We start from the raw sequence: 18,157 nt of genomic DNA, 5'->3' as shown, positions 1-18,157 counted from the left end.
TTCCAGAAGTGTCTCTGGGCTCCAGTGATGGGAGCCCTGCAGCCACGTAAACCTAAAGACAGAAACAACAACCGGCAAACTCTCTGGACACCCACTGAAACCTTGCCAAGGGCGTGAGGAAAAGGTAACTAGTTGGCAAAATGAGTGACAGCTTTAGATTGCTTGGGACCTTTGGGCAGGCAGAACCCCTTCAGCATACTAACTCCAATCAATCAAAAGGCAAGCCAAACCCCCAAAGGGCTGTCTTGTTGGTATTTCCATTTTATCCAAGTGTAAATCTCATGATAGCTTACTACAGCTCTGTCATGGAAACACCTGCAGAAGCTTTCTGGTTAGTTAGCTGTCAGCATAATATTTTCTCTTCTAGGTTTTAGAATAGAAACCATTTGATGTGAGTCATGAAGAATAAAATGCCCTTTGGTTGCATACCATACCTAGCAATGATTCATAGTGGAAATGTATTATTTAGGAATTGTGAGTAAGATTATTGTACCTTATAATGAGGTGATTGCTATCTGGTATCTGGAAAATGGAAAATAAGTATCTTCTGGTTGATTTGGTTTATGTTCCTCTTTAACTTTCTATTTGGGCAAATGAATCAATAGTAATTTTCTCCCACTCTCCCCCTCTCACAAAAAGAAAGAAAGATAGAAAGAAAGAAAGACAAATGAGAGAGAGAGAGAGAGAGAGAAAGAGAGAAGCAAAATGGAGGCCTTTTGAGTTAGATGGGAGTTCAAAGCCTGATTCCATTAAGTCAGTAGATGTGAAATCCTGGGCAAGGCATGTGGCCTTTCTTAGACTTCTATTCAAAATTGGTAAAATGGGTATAATACCATCTACTCATAGTTCATGCCCATTGCAGTGGATACCATAACACCTATAGCCATAGATGGTTACTGTTTGGAGAAATGCTGGATTCCTCATCTCTGAGCTCCCTTTAACATTTCAGATCCTTCAACTGCCTTGAAGATAACTGCTCAGTTGTCCTCTGAATCTCCCAAATCATAATGCATAAAACAATGCATTAAGGCCAGAGTAGAGGATCTGGGGCCACATGGGCTGGTTTAAATATTGACTCTGTGACTTGCTAGCTGAAGGTTACTAAGGATCTTACTTCAACTTACTCTGTTTTAGCTACATGGGGATAACCACATTGCTTATAGGCTGTTATGAGGATTAAATAGGTTAACATTTGTAAAAAGACAAGGCACTTAGTACACCACCTGATTTGTGGTAGGTGTTACACACTTGTTTGATAAATGAAGGAACTTCTCATGCACATGGCCAGGTCTCTTGAAAGACCCACCTTAGCTGCTTCTCCACTGCCCCATCTCCTTTCCCTCTACTTCCACATCTTGATAGCAGTCAACTGGTAGTCGACGGTCATCCCTCTGAGGTATGGAATTTCCCCCATGGCACTAGTGAAGAAAATAAACCAGATGTGATAACTTAAAAAAATCCCACAAAATTACATGGGCTTAACATAACAGAAGTCACATTTTTCACTTGGGGGTAGGGATGGGTAGATGGACAGCTCTCCACCAAAGATTTTTTGTCCCCTTACTGCACATATTGTGCAAATATTTGGCTAAGAAGCTGATGCCCATGAGGGACAACATTTGCCAGCCCATCTTGCATGGGTGAATTCATGCAACTGAGCCTCAGCCACTAGAATATGGACAGAACAATGCATATTCTTCCAGGATTGGCCCATAAAAGTGTTCCTATTGATCCTCCACTCTGGTCTTGACCCCACTAGCTACTAGGTGTTGATGGAGCTGACTTCAGTGGGTCTTAGAAGCCACTCATGGAAGACAGCCAGGTCTCTGTTAGGCAGGGTACCTGCAAATCTGCCTGACACCTGGTCCCTGCCACTGGTCAGGAACACCCGCTCATGGGGGTTCTTGGCGATTCCTTCCAAAAACCAAAAGTCAACATGAGAAGTCGTCGGTGTCTCCTTCACTGATTGAAACCCATGTGAGCTCATGTCCCTCTACCGCATTAATTTCAGTGAGTTTGCTGGCTTGAGTTTAAGTGCATTTGATCAGAGAAAACAGAGACAAGAATGTTCATATTGATGTAAACTATCACTACACTTTGGAATACTAGTCTGTTATGCCTCTTTTTTTCTCCCCCATTTTGTTAATGTTTAAACATGAGACTTATTTAAAACTATTTAAATTTAAAACTATTTTAAACTATTTTAAAACTACTTTAAAACTTTTAATAGTTTTAAAACTATTTTAATTATTATTTGTGTAATTATTGCATGGTGATTTGTCTGAAAGAATATTTATTCCTGGGCTAGGGAATATATCCCTCCATCCAATGCAGACTTTTAAAAATTACTTTTATTAACAAATACTACCACTCCTGTGATATTCTTATACTCCTATACTCCTATGATATTCTTTTCCACAGGAGACATACAGATGACCAAGATGCTCAACGTCACTCATCATGAGGGAAATGCAAATCAAAACTAAAATGAAATATCACATCACACCTGTCAGAATGGCTGGAATCAACAACACAAGAAACAACAGGTGTTGGCAGGGTGCAACACTGTTGGTGGGAATGCAAACTGGTGCAGCCACTGTGGAATACAATATGGAGGTTTCTCAAAAAAGAATAAAAATAGAGGGGTACTTAGGTGGTTCATTGGTTAAGCATCTGACTCTTGATTTCCACTCAGGTCATGATCTCATGGTTGTAAGACTGAGCCTGTGTCGTGCTCTGTGGTGAGCATGGAGCCTGCTTAAGATTCTCTCTTTCTCTCTGCCCCTCTCCCTGCTCATACAGTCTCTCTCTGACTCAAAAAGTAAAGAAAGAAAAAAAGAAAGAGAGAGGGAAGGAAGGAAGGAAGGGGGAGGGAGGGAGGAAGGAAGGAAGGAAGGAAGGAAGGAGGGAAGGAAGGAGGGAAGGAAGGAAGGAGGGAAGGGAAGGAAGGAAGGAAGGAGGGAAGGAAGGAAGGAAGGAAGGAAAGGAAGGCAGGCAGGAAGGAAGGAAGGATGGAAGGCAGGAAGGAAGGAAGGAAGGAAGGAAATAAGGGAAGGAAGGAAGGGAAGGAAGGAAGGAAGGGAGAGAGGAAGGAAGGGAGGGAGGAAGGAAGGGAAGGAAGGTAGGAAGGAAGAAAGGAGAGAAGGAAGGAAGGAAGGGAGAGAGGAAGGTAGGAAGGAAGAAAGGAGGGAAGGAAGGAAGGAAGGAAGGAAGGAAGGAAGGAAGGAAGGAAATAAGCAGGGAGGGAAGGAAGGAGGGAAGGAAGGAAGGAAGGAAGGAAGGAAAGGAAAGGAAGGAATGGAAGGAAGGAATGAAGGGAGGGAGGGAGGAAGGTGGGAAGGAAGAATGGAGGGAAAGAAGGAAGGAAGGAGGGAAGGAAGGAAGTGGGGAAGGAAAGAAGGACGGAAGGCAGGACGGAAGGAAAGAAGGAAGGAAGGAAGGAAGGAAGGAAAGAAGGAAGGAAGAAGAAAGGGAGAGAGGAAGGAAAGACAGGACATATGATCCAGCAATTCCACTATTGGGTATTTACTAGAAGAAAATGAAAACATTAATTCAAAAAGATATATGCACTCCTATGTTTGTTGCAGCATTATTTACAACCACCAAGATAGGGAAACAACTCTAGTGTTCATCCATAGATGAATGGATAAAGAAGTCATGGTACATACAAATGGATTATTACTTAACCATAAAAAAGAATGAAATCTTATCATTTGCTGCATGGATGGACTTAGAAGATATGATGCTAAATAGTCAGAAAAAGACAAATACTGTGTGATTTCACACATATGTGGAATTTAAAAAATAAAACAGACAAACAAACAAGAGACAAAACTCTTAAATACAGAGAACAAACTGGTGGTTGCCAGAGGGGAGGTGGGGGGGTGACGGGTGATCTAAGGAAGGGGGTTGAGATCACACTTATCTGGATGAGCACTGAGTAATGTATAGAATTGTTGAATCATTATACTGTGCACCTGAAAGTAATATAACACTCTGTTAATTATATTTGAATAAAAAAAGACAAAAAGTGTTTTAATGAACACATGAACACTAATGTGACCACCACTCAGATCAATAAATGAAACATCACCGGCATGTCCTATATAACTTGTCCTGGTGTTAATGTCTTCCAGCCAAACCTCGCCAGGGCACAAGTTGGCCTTATGATTCATTTAAGAAGGGGAGAACACATCACAGGGGACAGTGGGGCATCTTACCAAGAGGATGTTAGAAAGAACCTATACTAGGATTTGGCTTATGTTTGGTAATTAGGAGAGTTTAAGGAAGCAGGGCTTTGCTGTGGGCTAGACGCTCCCAGGAGCTGGGTGATTTTCCGGCTGGGCCCCAATAATTCTCATGCAGGAGAAGGAGGATGACTGAGGTAGACAGGCAGCTGGCACCCACTCTGGCCGGGAGAGGGGCACTCAGCAGTTTGTGGCTTGAACACGTTTAGGCGTGATTGCCAAGGGCTCTTGGTTTTACCTTCTTCTTTTCCCAATGTTGATGTTCAAAGGGAGGGCAGCAGTCCAGGTCCTAGAGGTGAAGGAAGAGCAGCTTTTTTCTTTCTCAGGGTTACACACCTCTCCGTACCCCTCTTCCTGGGAGCGAGGATGACCATCAGCTATTGTGTCATTGAAAGCACCTTTGTGGGGTGGCTACGTGGCTCCATTGGTTGAACATCCAATTCTTGATTTCTTCTCAGGTCATGATCTCTCAATGCTTGGGATCGAGCCCCATGTTGGGCTCTGCACTCTCTCTCTCTCTCTCAACATAAATAAACTTTAGAAAAGTAACTTTTGTGACACTGGGAATTAAGGTGTTGGACTTGTCTGCTAGACGGTAGCACATACATTCTTTACTTCACATTCAAATTGAGGGTTCTTTTTTTTCTTCTCCAGGTTAGCATTGAAACAACTGCTTTTGAAACAATTGAAACCTTTGAACAACACAGGTTTGAATTGTGTGGGTCCACTTATTTGTGGATTTCTATTAATAAATATATAAACTTATGATATCAATAAATACAGCCTTAAATGTACTTTCTTTACTTAAATGTACTTAAATGTAAATAAATACCTTAAAGGTACTTTCTCTTCCTTATGATTTTCTTACTAACATTTGCCTTTCTCTACCTTGCTTTATTAGGAATACAGCATATAATACATCTAATACACAAAATAGGTATTAATCAACTTTATATTATCTGTAAGTCCTCTAGACAACAGTAGGCTATCAGTAGTTAAGTTTGGGGGGAGTCAAAGTTATACATGGATTTGGAATTGAGCAGGGGGGGTCAGTGGACCTAAATACCACATTTTCAAAGGTCAACTATATACCATTTTCCTCGATTTTTAATTAACCCTAGAATCAAGCACTTAAATATTGGAGAAAACAGTCAGATATATTATCACGACATCTCATTTTCTTAATAATTTTTATAAATGACCTTTAAAAGAGCTGCCTGTGACTTGCTTTGTGCTTACATTATGGCCTTCAGCCTTTCTCTGACCTCAATTTCATGCTGAGTACATCTAATCTGTGAAGATGTAAAGAGAAATGATGTGTAAAGGGCGATTTCAGCCAATGTTCCGCAGGAAATTTGCTTAAAAACCATATAAAACATGTTTCCTTTTCCTGACCATATTGGTAGCTAACCCAAACTCCCATGGTCAAAAGATATGCATTATTCTTCCAACTTTGATGTAACTTGCCATAGAGCACCGATTTGCTCTCCCCACCAGGAACATGGGGATACGAGGGCTTCTGGGGATAAATGAGGTGACACCAGAGAACATGCTATGAGTTTTTTTTTATATAAATTGCTGTATATTTATAAAACTATTTTACCTTATATTCATAAATTTTACCTATGTCATAGTCTTACAGTTATTATTTTAACTAAGATGAGAATATTCAACCATAGAGTTTTTCGGCAAGTAGCTCAATTTCATTTAGCTTGTGGTAAAGCCAGAGACCAAACTTCTCCTTTTATTTTTATTCTAAACATTTATATTCTGACCACTCTTCTACTGAATTTTTACAGCATGATGTCTCAATGCTTTTCTCCTAAGGAAAGCCATGCCAAATTTTCCTTAAGAGTCTTCATTTGCAAGCTGGCAAAGCATATAACATAAAGGCAAGAAAAACAAAGGCCTACATCCCTATTAGCATCAAGGCCGTGGCTTGTGGTTCCAGATTAATTGCAACCTTGATGGTGAGATCACAACTGAGCAGATCGTCACGATTCAAGTGGGACGGTTTCCTGGAGACTGTTTCCCATGTTGGTACTGTAGCTAGTGATCTCTAACACAGTGCCAGCTTCCCCAGAAGTCCCAACCAACACTGCAACCTGTTCTCCTGTTACTACATATTACTATTTCAGGACAATCTGACAAAAACTGAAGTGGAAAACCATTAGGCACTAATCAAAACAAGAGAAAAGTACGTATATATTCCAAGCACTGCTCTCAGAAAACATTCATTGTCTGCGGGTCCTCTGAGCCGGCACTTGGCACAAACACAAAGTAGACGAGGCGTTTTTATTTATTCCTTTTTATGTAATCTAAAGACAGATGTGGTGGATGTTATATAAGTAGGAAGAACAAGACAAAAACAGCAGAAATAACAGATATGTAGTAACTTGAATTCAGGAATAGATACATAGAATTGCTGCCAAAGCTGAAAATAGGTATTGTTTCTTGACTTAAAAATTAATGACTCTAGAAAGAGCACTGGGTCTTAAGGTCAAAGAACTGAGATTGAGGCCTATCTCTGCAGTCACTAGATGAGATTTCATTTGTCATCAATAAATGATGATTTTAATATCTGCTCTACCAACTACAGGGTGGTTGTGAGGATCAACTATTATACATTTTTGTGGTGGGAACCTTTCTAATTTTCCTTTTACTTGTATCTTCCTGATATCAGTGATAAACTTTATCTGTGGAATGAAAGAATTAAATTTAAAAATTGCTCAGATTAGCTTCCTGACTCTAAAATTGAGAAAATGCAATACCTTTTGCCTTCCTCATTATCTCAGCACCTACCTCACATAAAACCCTACAGCTGCCAGTTGTGGAGAACCTATTATGTTCCAGGCCCTTCATGTGCAGTGTTATTATCTGCATTTTAATTTTCGTAATTAAGCTACAAACCTTTTCCCCCAGGAAACCACACACACACACACACACACACACACACCTCAATTTAATAACACTTGTCAAGTATTTATCAAACACTAATTGGGCATCTAATATGTGCTAGACACTATGCACCAAAATACTAATATTCCAGAGTAACAAATGGGAAATTGAGATTGAACGCTATAAGCTAAAACTGCTAGTTAGCCCCAGAGGTAGGACTCAAACCTAGGTCCTTCTTATTCCTAGTTTGTGTTAACACACTCTGCCACTCTGCCACCCTTTCTCTAAGGGTCCGATCTAATACAAGTGAGTTGTCTTTAATTTTTCTACTATCCTTTGTTCAGTATAAAGGTAATTGAACAGAATCTCAGGGGCAGGGAGGGAGGAATTATTGTCTGGTTATAGGAACCACAGTCTAAAAACATTTTCTCTAATAAGTAACATATACACACAGCACCTGTTCCGATCCATAATACCTAAAGTCAGATGTTGTCTTGCACTCGAAAAGTGCTACAACTCAAGCAGCTATGGTTTAAGGGAAGAACGAGGTTTAAAGTACAAAATTAGGGCCCTTGTCTTTACTGTCCATTACCAGCTATATGCCTTTGAAGAAATCAGTTTACTTCTCAGAATCTGGGTCCTACTATCTTCAAAACAGATGATAAATCATTGCATGCCTACCTCACAAAGGCACGTGAAAGCATACTATAAACTATATAAAGAGTATTGATCCTTGTGGTAGAAGGCATTTCAAGCACTGATTCAAGTTAGCTTGAAGCCGTAACTTGAAACAGGAAAGATTGCTCAAGAAGTAGGTGGAGAAGGAACATAGGGTTTCCATCATAGCCGTCAGGGTTTGGATGCCCATGGAAGGGGCCAGGGTAGTTGGAGCAGAGAGCATTGTTGAGGCTTATGGTTAAGTTCATGAACAGAATCAGCTTGAGGTAGGGGATAGATCAAAAGCAAAGTGCAAGTGGGACACTTGTTGGTAAAGTACCAAACCAAAACTATCTTGAGAATGTCAGATCAGAGGCAAGAGCCAGAAGCAAGCAGAGTGAAATTGTTGTGGGGAAACCCAGGTTGACAGGAGCAAGCCCCCAAGTTTCCATGGGGAGTCTGGGCCATGACCTACTGGTCATTTGCATGTGTGTCTTATTTAACGTTAACCACCTGCTCACAGTTGCTACGTGTAGGGGGCAGGGATAAGGGCCACACTGAGTCAAAGAAAGTCAAAAGGTGTGCTCATCTGTGGAAGATTTTCAAGTAGGGAGAACCCTGAAATCCAAGGCTACTGGTTATAAGGGAGCCATGAAGCAAGACACTATAAACATAACAGCAATGCAGTCTTCCAGAAACTTGGGAAAATAGTAATTGGTAATTAATTACCAGAAATTAGTAATTGGTAGTCTTTATCTGATACCAAAATAATTTGAAAGTTCTTATGTCATTTAATGCCATGGACATCTGTTGCTTTTTAGAAAAAGCACACACACGTACAATTCATGTATTTTTATCTTAACCCCTTGTTAGTGATAATAACAAGAGGCCAAATGGTGTATGTTATATTTTTGTTAATCATGAGCAGGAAGCTTAAATTCCTCATGTTATTTTCCACATGTACAGGACGAAGACATCTTTCTATGAATAACTGTGAACAAATACCACATCTTTAGACACAAAAATCTACAGTTGTATGAAAAAAAATTTTAACAGTTTTTGCAAACTCTGACTTCAAAGTACTCATTAAATATGCAAATATGTTTTCTATTTTAAAATAAAATCCCCAATAGATTGCTTAATAAAACCAATTTATTCATTGGAAACAGGTTTCCATATACAAAAAAGGGGGGTTGGTTAAATAAGATAGACATTATTTTACTTTCAAATTAAAGAATCTCAGCTTTTTCTCATCTTTTGTAACTTTGTCTTTTAATGCATGACAGCTTTGAAAATTATAGACCAATTATTGTGTACTTATTATCCTTCAAGGAAAAAATAGTAACTTTACAGTAGAGAAGCTTACCAGACATGACTTTCAACAAACAATCCAAGGTGACATAAACTTTGATCTGACAAGTTGAAATCACGTACCATCCCATAGGATGCACTGAGGAGGACATAGCCTCATTTTGTGGTATATTTGCCAAAGATGCATGATATCAGTTAAATTAGGAAGGAACGTGACAAACCCAACTGAGGGACATTCTCAAAAGAAGACATACAAACGGCCAACTGGTATTTGAAAAGCAGTTCACCGTCAGTCAACATCAGGGAAGTGCAGATCAAAAACACATCGACACAGCACATGATACCCGTTAGGATTTTTTATCACACACACACAAAAAAGAGTAAGTGTTGGTGAAGATGTGGAAATTGAAACCCTTGTCTGCTGTTGGTAGGAATGGTACAGCCACTGTAGGAAATAGCATGGCGGTTCCTAACAAATGCTACATAATTCAAGCAATCTGTCTTCTGGATATTTACCCAAAAGAATTGAAATGGGGATCTCATCGGTGAAGGCACTGTGGAAAGCAGTATGAAGGTCCCTCATAACTCAAAAATGGAACCACCCCATGCTCCAGCATGGATCCAGCATTTGAAAGGTTTTTGTGAACAAAGGTTTTAAAAGATCCCACTTTCTGTCTTTTCTCAGACGATTAGTTGTATGTCTTTCAAACATTGTTGAAGTAGTTGCAACAGGGTTTTCAATATACATTTGAGAGGAACGTTACTTTCGCTAACCCTTCCTACATCACAGGAAGAACAGGTGTCCTGTAACAGCACCTCACTCCTGCTCTCTGTCCCTCTACCATTGCTGTTAATTCTTTCATTCCATAACCTATAATAACCCAGTGCATTGTCGCAGTATTATTTTGAAAAAAGGCTGTCAGATCAATATATTTTTTAAGAACAAGTACAATTTTTAAAAAGAATGAGTAAAATAGATTTAATTTTACCCTCATTGATTCCTTCTTTAATGCTCGTTCTTTCTTTATGTAGATGCACGTTTCTGACCTCGTCATTTTCCTTTTCTGTAAAGAATTTCCTTTAACCTGTCTTGCAAGTGAGCTTCACAATAGACAAATTTCTTCAGATCTGCCAGAGAAAGTCTTCCTCACTTTTCAAGAATAATTTTGTGGGATATAGAATTCTAGGTTGTGCGACTTTTTATCAACACTTTAAATATTTCCTTTCCACACTTTTCTTGCTTGTGAAGTTTCTGAAAAGAAACTCATTACAATCCTTGTCCTTGTTTCTTACAGGTAAGGTGTTTCCTTTTTCCTCTCCTCTAGATTTTCTCAAGATTTTTGTTTGTTTGTTTGTTTGTTTTCTTTTCTTTCTGTTTGAATATGATATGCCTAGGAGTATGTTCATCCTGCTTGGTATTCTCTGAGATTCCTGGATCTGTGGTTTGGGGTTTATCTTTAATTTTGGAAAATTCTCATCCAGTCATTATCACCTCATTTATTCTGCTCCTTTCTCTCATTCTTCTTCTGGTATTCCTGTCATACTTGTGTTAGACCTTTTGTAACTGGTCCACAGTTCTTGGATACTCTGCTCCATTTTTTTCCTGTTGATTTTTCTCTTTGCTTTTCAGTTTGGGAAGTTTCTATTGACATATCTTCAAGCCAATTGAGTTTTTCTTTGGCTGTTTCCAGTCTATGAAAGGCATTCTTCATTGCTATTACCATGTTTTTTAAATTATTATTTCTATCATTTTTTATTTTTTTCTTTTAATTTCTACCTCGCCAGTTACATTACCTGTCTTTGCATTTTGTCTACTTTTCCCATTAGAACACTTGGTATAATAATCATAGCTGTCTTGAGTTCCTAGTCTAACTTTTGCAAAACCTCTGGAAAATCTGGGTCTGGGTCTGACGCTCACTTGTTTCTTCAGACTGGGTTTGTCACCTTTTAGCCTGCCTTGTAATTTGATGCTGAAAGCTGGCCATGATGTATATAGTAAAAGGAATTGAGGTAAATAGACCATTACTGTGAGGACTTATGTGTGTCTGGCTAGGAGTCAGGCTGTGTTTAGTACTTTCTATAGCTGTAGGTGTGGAAGCTAAAGTTTTCTCTAGTTTCCCCATGTTTTTCTCCCCTAATGTCTTAGGGTTTCTTTGGAATCCCTAGGTAGGGTCTGAGTCTCACAGCTCTTTCTGATGTCATGTCCCCATGGGAGCCCTATTGCTGTGGCAAGGTGAAAGTAGGGAGTAAACATTCCATAGTACTGTGCTTACACCTCCGCCTTTGTGTGAGCCTGTTCTCCTTGGCTTCGAGTTTCAAATGTGTTTCTCAGCAATTTTCTCACCCCTAGGTGAGACAGGAAGGCTGGAGTTGGTATTTCCTTCCCAAAGGGGTTTGGCTGTGGTAAAGGAGTTTTCCTTGAGGGCAGATGGAGAACAGAATATGCTGGGTATACTTTACTGGTTGCTTTTACCAGATGTCTTTCAAATGGTTCCTAACTTGTCTTTCTACTGGAAGTGTGAGGAGATTGTCCTCCAGTCTTCACCTTGAGTCCCTGGTAGAAATCCCAGAGGCAAAACTCATGAAGTTGTAGGGGCCCTTGTAAGACTGGTGCCTCAGAGGAGTAATCCTGACATCTGTTGTCATGCTTTCTCAAGGATTATAAAGACTTAAAAAATTTTTTTTCTAACACTTATTTATTTTTGAGAGACAGAGTGTGAGCAGGGGAGGGGCAGAGAGAGAGACGGAGACACAGAATCCAAAGCAGGCTCCAGGCTCCATCCTGTCAACACAGAGCTGGACACGGGGCTCAAACTCACAGACAGTGAGTTCATGAGCTGAGCCAAAATCAGATGCTTAATGGCCTGAGCCACCCAGGCGCCCCTCAAGGATTACAGAGAACTTTTTAAAGGCATTAGCTATATAGAAGCTTTTGTTCTAGCCATATAAAATTATTGTTATAGAAAGTATGAATATAATGACGTATGGCCCCGAGTATGTCTCCTGATATCCATGACTTTGTCTAATTAGACTTTGTCTAATTCTCTGACATTAAGTCAGGGATGGCTTTATCTGATTCATACAATATGGAGGCAGTTTGTGGCTTTAAAGGGGAGGTTATCAAAGGCATTGCTGCTTCTACTTTGGCCTGTTGGGTTGTTTTCTCTGGAGAATCCAGTCACCATCTTAGAGAGAGTCCATGTGCAGAGGACTAAAGCCTCCACAACAACCAGCACCAACTTTGCAGTGCCATTTAAACTTTCAGATGATTGTAGCCTCAGTTGATGTGTAACTACAGACACTCAAGACAACCCAGGACTTGAGCTGTGGAAAGGGTGGGAGACAACAAATGACTATTGTCATTCTGAGCAATTGGATATGTAGCAACAGGTAAGGAATACAACATCTCCTGTCACAAGGAAGGAACCAGCATCTCTGAAAGTTACCACACACACAATTTACCAATAGTGAAACGACAGATTTGGCATTAGAAGACCTGAGCTTAAGTGCTGACTCTTCTATTAGAAGGGTGACTTTAGGCAAGTAATTTAACTATTTAACTTCTTCTAAGATCTCTGATTGCAAATGAATTTAGATGTGGTTACTTATGCCCAGAACATGCCCCTTCCTCCCCACCTAATAAATGCCTACCTTTATTTAAAGAAACTCCCTGAAGTACTGTGAGGCTTTGCCACATCTGTCTTCCTTCATAAGATACACTGAGCTACTCATGTCACAGAACTGGCCCTACTCATTTAGTGGCTGTTTCCCATTACGTTGGAGCAAACTATGTGTGTTTCTATCTTATTTCTTGCTATGAAATATACTTCATGAGGCAAGTACCACATTTAATTTCACTTTACTTGCACTGTTTATACACCTGCTGGTGCAAAACAGATGCTGAATACCAGTTTGTGTAAATGTATGAATGTTTTCCTTCCAACAAAGAAATAAAACAGAAAGGCAAGTGCTATTGTTACCTTAATTATTTTCATTATTATTATTGTTAGTTAGGAAATGTCTTTTATCAAAAAGCATTGCTCTTTAGTTCCCTTTTAAGTCTGAAGTAAATTAAGAATTATGCTTACACTATAGGAGTTTTTAAGAGATAATCTTGTTGAGACAATGACACTTCCTTTAGCACAAAAGGATGGATCATTTTCTAATTCGTATTTGAAGCATGACCATTTTCTATAATTAGATGTTCATGCCAACTCCCTCATTTAGGCCTATACATATTGGTGTTTTTATATAGTGGGATATATTTGTCTTTTTGGTTCCTTTCTACAGACTCGAATCCCTTAACAAACATCAAACATCTCCTATGCTCTGAAGTAACTTAGTTGGCACTGTATTAATTTGCTTGGGCAGCCATGACAAAAGTCATAGACCGAGTGACTTAAATAACAGAGTTTCATTTTTTCACAGGTCCAGAGGCTGCAAGTGTGAGAGGAGGGTGCAGCATGGTCAGTTTCTGGTGAGGGCTCTCTTTCTGGCTTGCAGACATCCACCTCTCACTGTGTCCTCCCATGGTGGAGAGAGAGTGGGCCAGTGTCTCTTCTTATAGGGACACTAATCCTATCAGATCTGGGCCCCCACCCTTACGACCTCATTTAACTTTAATTACTTCATCACAGGCCCTCATATCCACATACAGTCACACTGGATATTAGGATTCCAACATATGAATTTGGGGTGACACATACATTCAGTCTATAACATTGTGCTCCTGCCCCTCCAAATCAATGTCTTTATTGCATGCAAAATACATTTATTCACTCCAACAGCCCCAAAGTCTTACCTCATTCTACCATCAACTTTAAGTTTTTATTTAAATTCCATTTAGTTAACATACAGTGTAGTACTAGTTTCAGGTGTACAATTTAGTGATTCAACATTTACATGTAATACCTGGTGCTCATCACAACATGTACTCTCCTCTACCCCCATCACCTACACCTCCTCTCTGGTAACCATCAGGATGTTCTCTACACTTAAGAGTCTGTTTCTTGGTTTGCCTCCCTCTCTCTCTCTCTTTTTTCCCCTCTGCTCTTCTGTTTTGTTTATTAAATTCCACATATAAGTAAAATCGTATGGTATTTGTCTTTCTTTGACCGATTTATTTTGCTTGGGATAATACTCTCTAGCTCCATCCACATTGTTGCAAATGGTAATGTTCCATTCTTTTCAAAGGCTGAGATAGATATAGATATAGATAATTGTGTCTTTATCCATTCATCAGTCAATGAACACTTGGGCCATTTCCATAATTTGGCTATTGTATATAATACTGCTTTAAACATTGAGGTGCATGTATCCCTTTGAATTAGCATTTTTGTATTCTTTGGGTAAATACCTAGTAGTGCAATTGCTGTATCAACCTTAAAGTATAAAGTCTAAGTCTCAGCAAATGTCATCTAATTCAGATATGGGTAAGACTTGAGGTATGATTTATCCTGAGGCAAAATTTCTCTCCAGCTGTGAACCTGTAAAATCAGAGAATTACGTACTTCTAAAATATAATAGTGGGGGGATCAGACATAGGTTAGATATTCCCATTATAAAAAGGAGAAAATGGAGAAATACAAGTGTGATAGGTCTCAAGCAAGTTCAAAACATAACAAGGAAAACTGCATTATATCTCAACTCTTGAGAACAATCCTATTTGGTTGATTCCCTGCCTTTGTGACTCCCTGCGGTGGTGATCCTGCCTTCTGGATCCACTGGGGCAGGGGTTATACCCTTATAGTTCTGTCAGGTGTGGGTTTTACACCCATGGATTTGCCAGGCAGGGATCCTACCCTTAAGGCTCTGGACAGTTTCACTCTCAAATTTCAGGTGGCCCCAGCAGTGGCCACAGCCTTTGAAGCCCAGGAGGTAGCCTGATGAACTCTAAGTCAACTTCAGGGTTATTCTTCTATTTTCTTAAATATTAGCACATATTCACAGCTGAATAGCTTTATTGCCCTGTCCTGTAGAATCTAAGAAGTCCAACAGCCTTCCTTCATTTTGTCCCATCTTCATTTTCTTCAGTTAAAACTGGCACTAATTCTGCTCATATAATCCCATTTTCATTCCAGATTTCTGCTGATGTGGCTGATTACATTTGTGGTTCAATCGTACCCTTAATGTTCTCTTTAGAACACAATTTCTCTCTCCCTCCCTCCCTCCCTCCCTCCCTCTCTCTCTCTCTCTCCCCCTCTCTGTGTCTCTTTTTCTGCAATACAGATAAGTTGAGAATATTCTATATCTCCAAATTCTGGTTCCTTTTTGCTTAATAATTCCTTTAATTCATGTCTTTCCCTTTGCTTTTACTGTAAGTGGTCAGAAGGACCTAGGACACACCTTCAACATTTTGCTTAGAAAACTTCTCAGCTAAATATTCAATTTTACCATTCACAAATTCTATCTTCCACCCCGCCACAAAAAGCAGAACATAATTTAGCCAAGTTCTTTGCCACTTTAATCACAAGGATTACCTTTCTCCATTTCCCAATAGCCATTCCTGATTTACATCTGAGACTCATCAGAATGCCCTTTAATGTTCCTACTTCCAGCAACATTCTGTTCATGATTATTTATATGTTCTCCAAGAACATGGACGCTTTCTCTCCAGCTCTCTTTTACCTTCTGAGGTGTCGAAGAATTGTCTTTAACATCCATATTTCTACTGTCTCTTCATGGCAATATAGGTTTTTTTCTTGTATACATCTCAAAAATCCTCCAGGCTTAATCTGTTATCCAGTTCAAAAGCCATTTGCTTCAATGAAGTACCCCACATCATGGTAGCAAATAGAAAAATACAGCAAACACTGGGGATGGGAGAGAATCTGATTTCCAACGTTATGATATGATTAGATTGAAACACTCAATTTCCAACAAAAACAATGACAAAAATACAAAGCACACACAAAAAACTGAAAAGTGTGTTCATACAAAGGAAAAAAACAACAATAGAAACTATCTCTGAGAAAGACCAGCTGGCAGACATACTTGAGAAAGACTTTAAAACTACCGTCTCAAAATCTCAAAGTACTAAAAGAAGACATGGAGAAAGTTGAGATAACAGTGTATGAACACAATGGAAATATCAATAAAGAGGCAGAAAACTGGAAAAGAAACCTATAATAAATTTTGAAGTTGAAAATTACAATAACTGAAATGAAAAATTCTTTAGAGGGATTCAAAGACAGATTTGAATGGACAGAAGAAAGAATCAACAAACTTATAGGTAAGACAGTGGGAAACATCAAGTCTGAGGAACAGAAAGAAAAAAAAGACTGCAGAAAAGCAAATAGAACTTAGGGACCTGTGGGAGAACATCAGCCAGACCAATATGTGTGTCGTGGGAGTCCCAGAAGGAGAAGCGAGAATATTTGAAGAAATAATGGCTGAAAACTTCCCCAAATTGATGAAAGATATGAATATAAATATGAAAGAAGCTCAACTAATTCTATTAGGATGAACTCAAAGAGAGTCACATGGAGACATATAACCAAACTGTTGAAAGAGAGAGAATCTTGAAAGCAGCCAGAGAGAAGTGATTTGTCACATACAAGGTATCCTCAATAAGATTATCATAGATTTCTCATCAGAAACGTTGGAGACCAGAAGGTAGTGGGCTGGTAAATTCAAAGTGCTAAAAGAAAAAAAGGCAACCCCAAATCCTATATACAACAAGTTTACCCTTAAAAGTAATGGAGAAGTTAAGACTTCTCAGATAAACAAAAGCTGAGGGAGTTCAGGACCACTAGATCTGCAAAAGATGCTCAAGGGAGTTCTGTAGCACCCTAGACAGTCACTTGAAAACATATTGAGAAATAATGATCACAGTAGAGGTAGATACATGGTCACTGGGTGGTAGAACTTAGGGACAGGCTGAAGGTGTCCTCAGCATCTCTGGTTGAGACTTGGGAGGGCAGATCAGACAGTTGGTTCTTCTCATTACTGTGCTGCCCTAGACTCAAGCCTGGGAAGGGAAGGCCACACCAACTTCATTTTCCTGTTTTGCTTTTCTCAGGTTCTCACTTTTCCTTCCTTCCTTCCTCTCCCCTCTCCTTTTAACCTACCCTCCTGTCCACCTCCACTTCTTCCCTACCAAGCTGATTTTTTCTTTTGTGCAGCCTTAAACCTATGGATGGTTGTTCCTATATGGCTTGGGGAGGAGACTGTAAAAGGCCACTGTTACATGAATGATTTCTTAAGCTAAAGTATCCCTAAACATCAACTTTAAAAGCAGCTGAATTCATATGTTGAAGGAAATGACATATTGCCAAAACACGTGTTTTGATTAGATGACATGAATCCCAGGAGCATATGGGAGCCAGAGGCACAGTTACAACTCTAAAACAATTCAAGGGGGGTTTCAATGACCAGGACAAGGTTAGACGGATCTTGAATCACTAGTTCAAGATTACACAGAAAAGGTTAAATATTGTTTGTTTAAATATACTATTTGATAGTACTGCTTCTGTTTAAAAGCAATTTTTTATAAAATTTTATTAATTTGTTTAAGTACATGGAGAATTCTTTATTTTAAATCTGATTCCTAAGGTTTAGACCGTGGAGCCCTCCCCCGGGATTCAATTTCTTCTTAGTAACAGTGTGTATTAGCAGCGTTCTCAGGCAAGAGGAAATCGCTGTTCTCGCCCCAAAACTGCCAGCTCTAACTTACCAGTTTCCAACATAACAGTTTTAATTCTTTCCCTGAAAAACCACTCCTGGTATGGCACTGAGGATGCAAGTATTAAGAATAAAGAGAAATAACTAAAGAGCAGGATTTATTTTCCCTTGGTCCATATAGAGATTAGAGATATTGAGGATGCTGCCTCTGGAGTCAAGCTACTAAATTTTCTGTGCCTCAGTTTCCATATTTGAAACAACTCTATTGTTGTTAGGAGGGTGAAATGAGATCTTACCTGCATATCGCTTAGCCTGGTTGCTATATTATAGTAGGTATGCCATTAACCATACAGCCAGATTTATTAGGGTTACCTCCATTGGTCTTTGCCTGATGATTGTTTCTAAATTAAATGAAAAAAAAA

At 39.3% G+C, this 18,157-nt stretch overlaps 1 long non-coding RNA gene across 1 annotated transcript in view; it reads right to left on the bottom strand.

Moving 5' to 3' along the window:
* Positions 1–1,172: 1,172 nt before the first annotated feature.
* Positions 1,173–18,157, bottom strand: part of LOC125937737 (uncharacterized) — an 18,742-nt gene continuing 1,757 nt past the window's right edge. Inside the window, exons 2-3 of the long non-coding RNA XR_007462497.1 lie at positions 18,032–18,136; positions 1,173–1,418 (exon numbers count right to left, since the gene is read on the bottom strand). This is a non-coding gene — a long non-coding RNA (uncharacterized LOC125937737). The remainder of the gene's footprint in view (positions 1,419–18,031; positions 18,137–18,157) is intronic.

The sequence above is a fragment of the Panthera uncia genome (assembly GCF_023721935.1).
Source record: "Panthera uncia isolate 11264 chromosome A3 unlocalized genomic scaffold, Puncia_PCG_1.0 HiC_scaffold_12, whole genome shotgun sequence".
NCBI lineage: Eukaryota > Metazoa > Chordata > Mammalia > Carnivora > Felidae > Panthera > Panthera uncia.
Note: the sequence above shows the minus strand (reverse complement) of the source record. Positions and strands in the feature narration are given on the sequence as shown.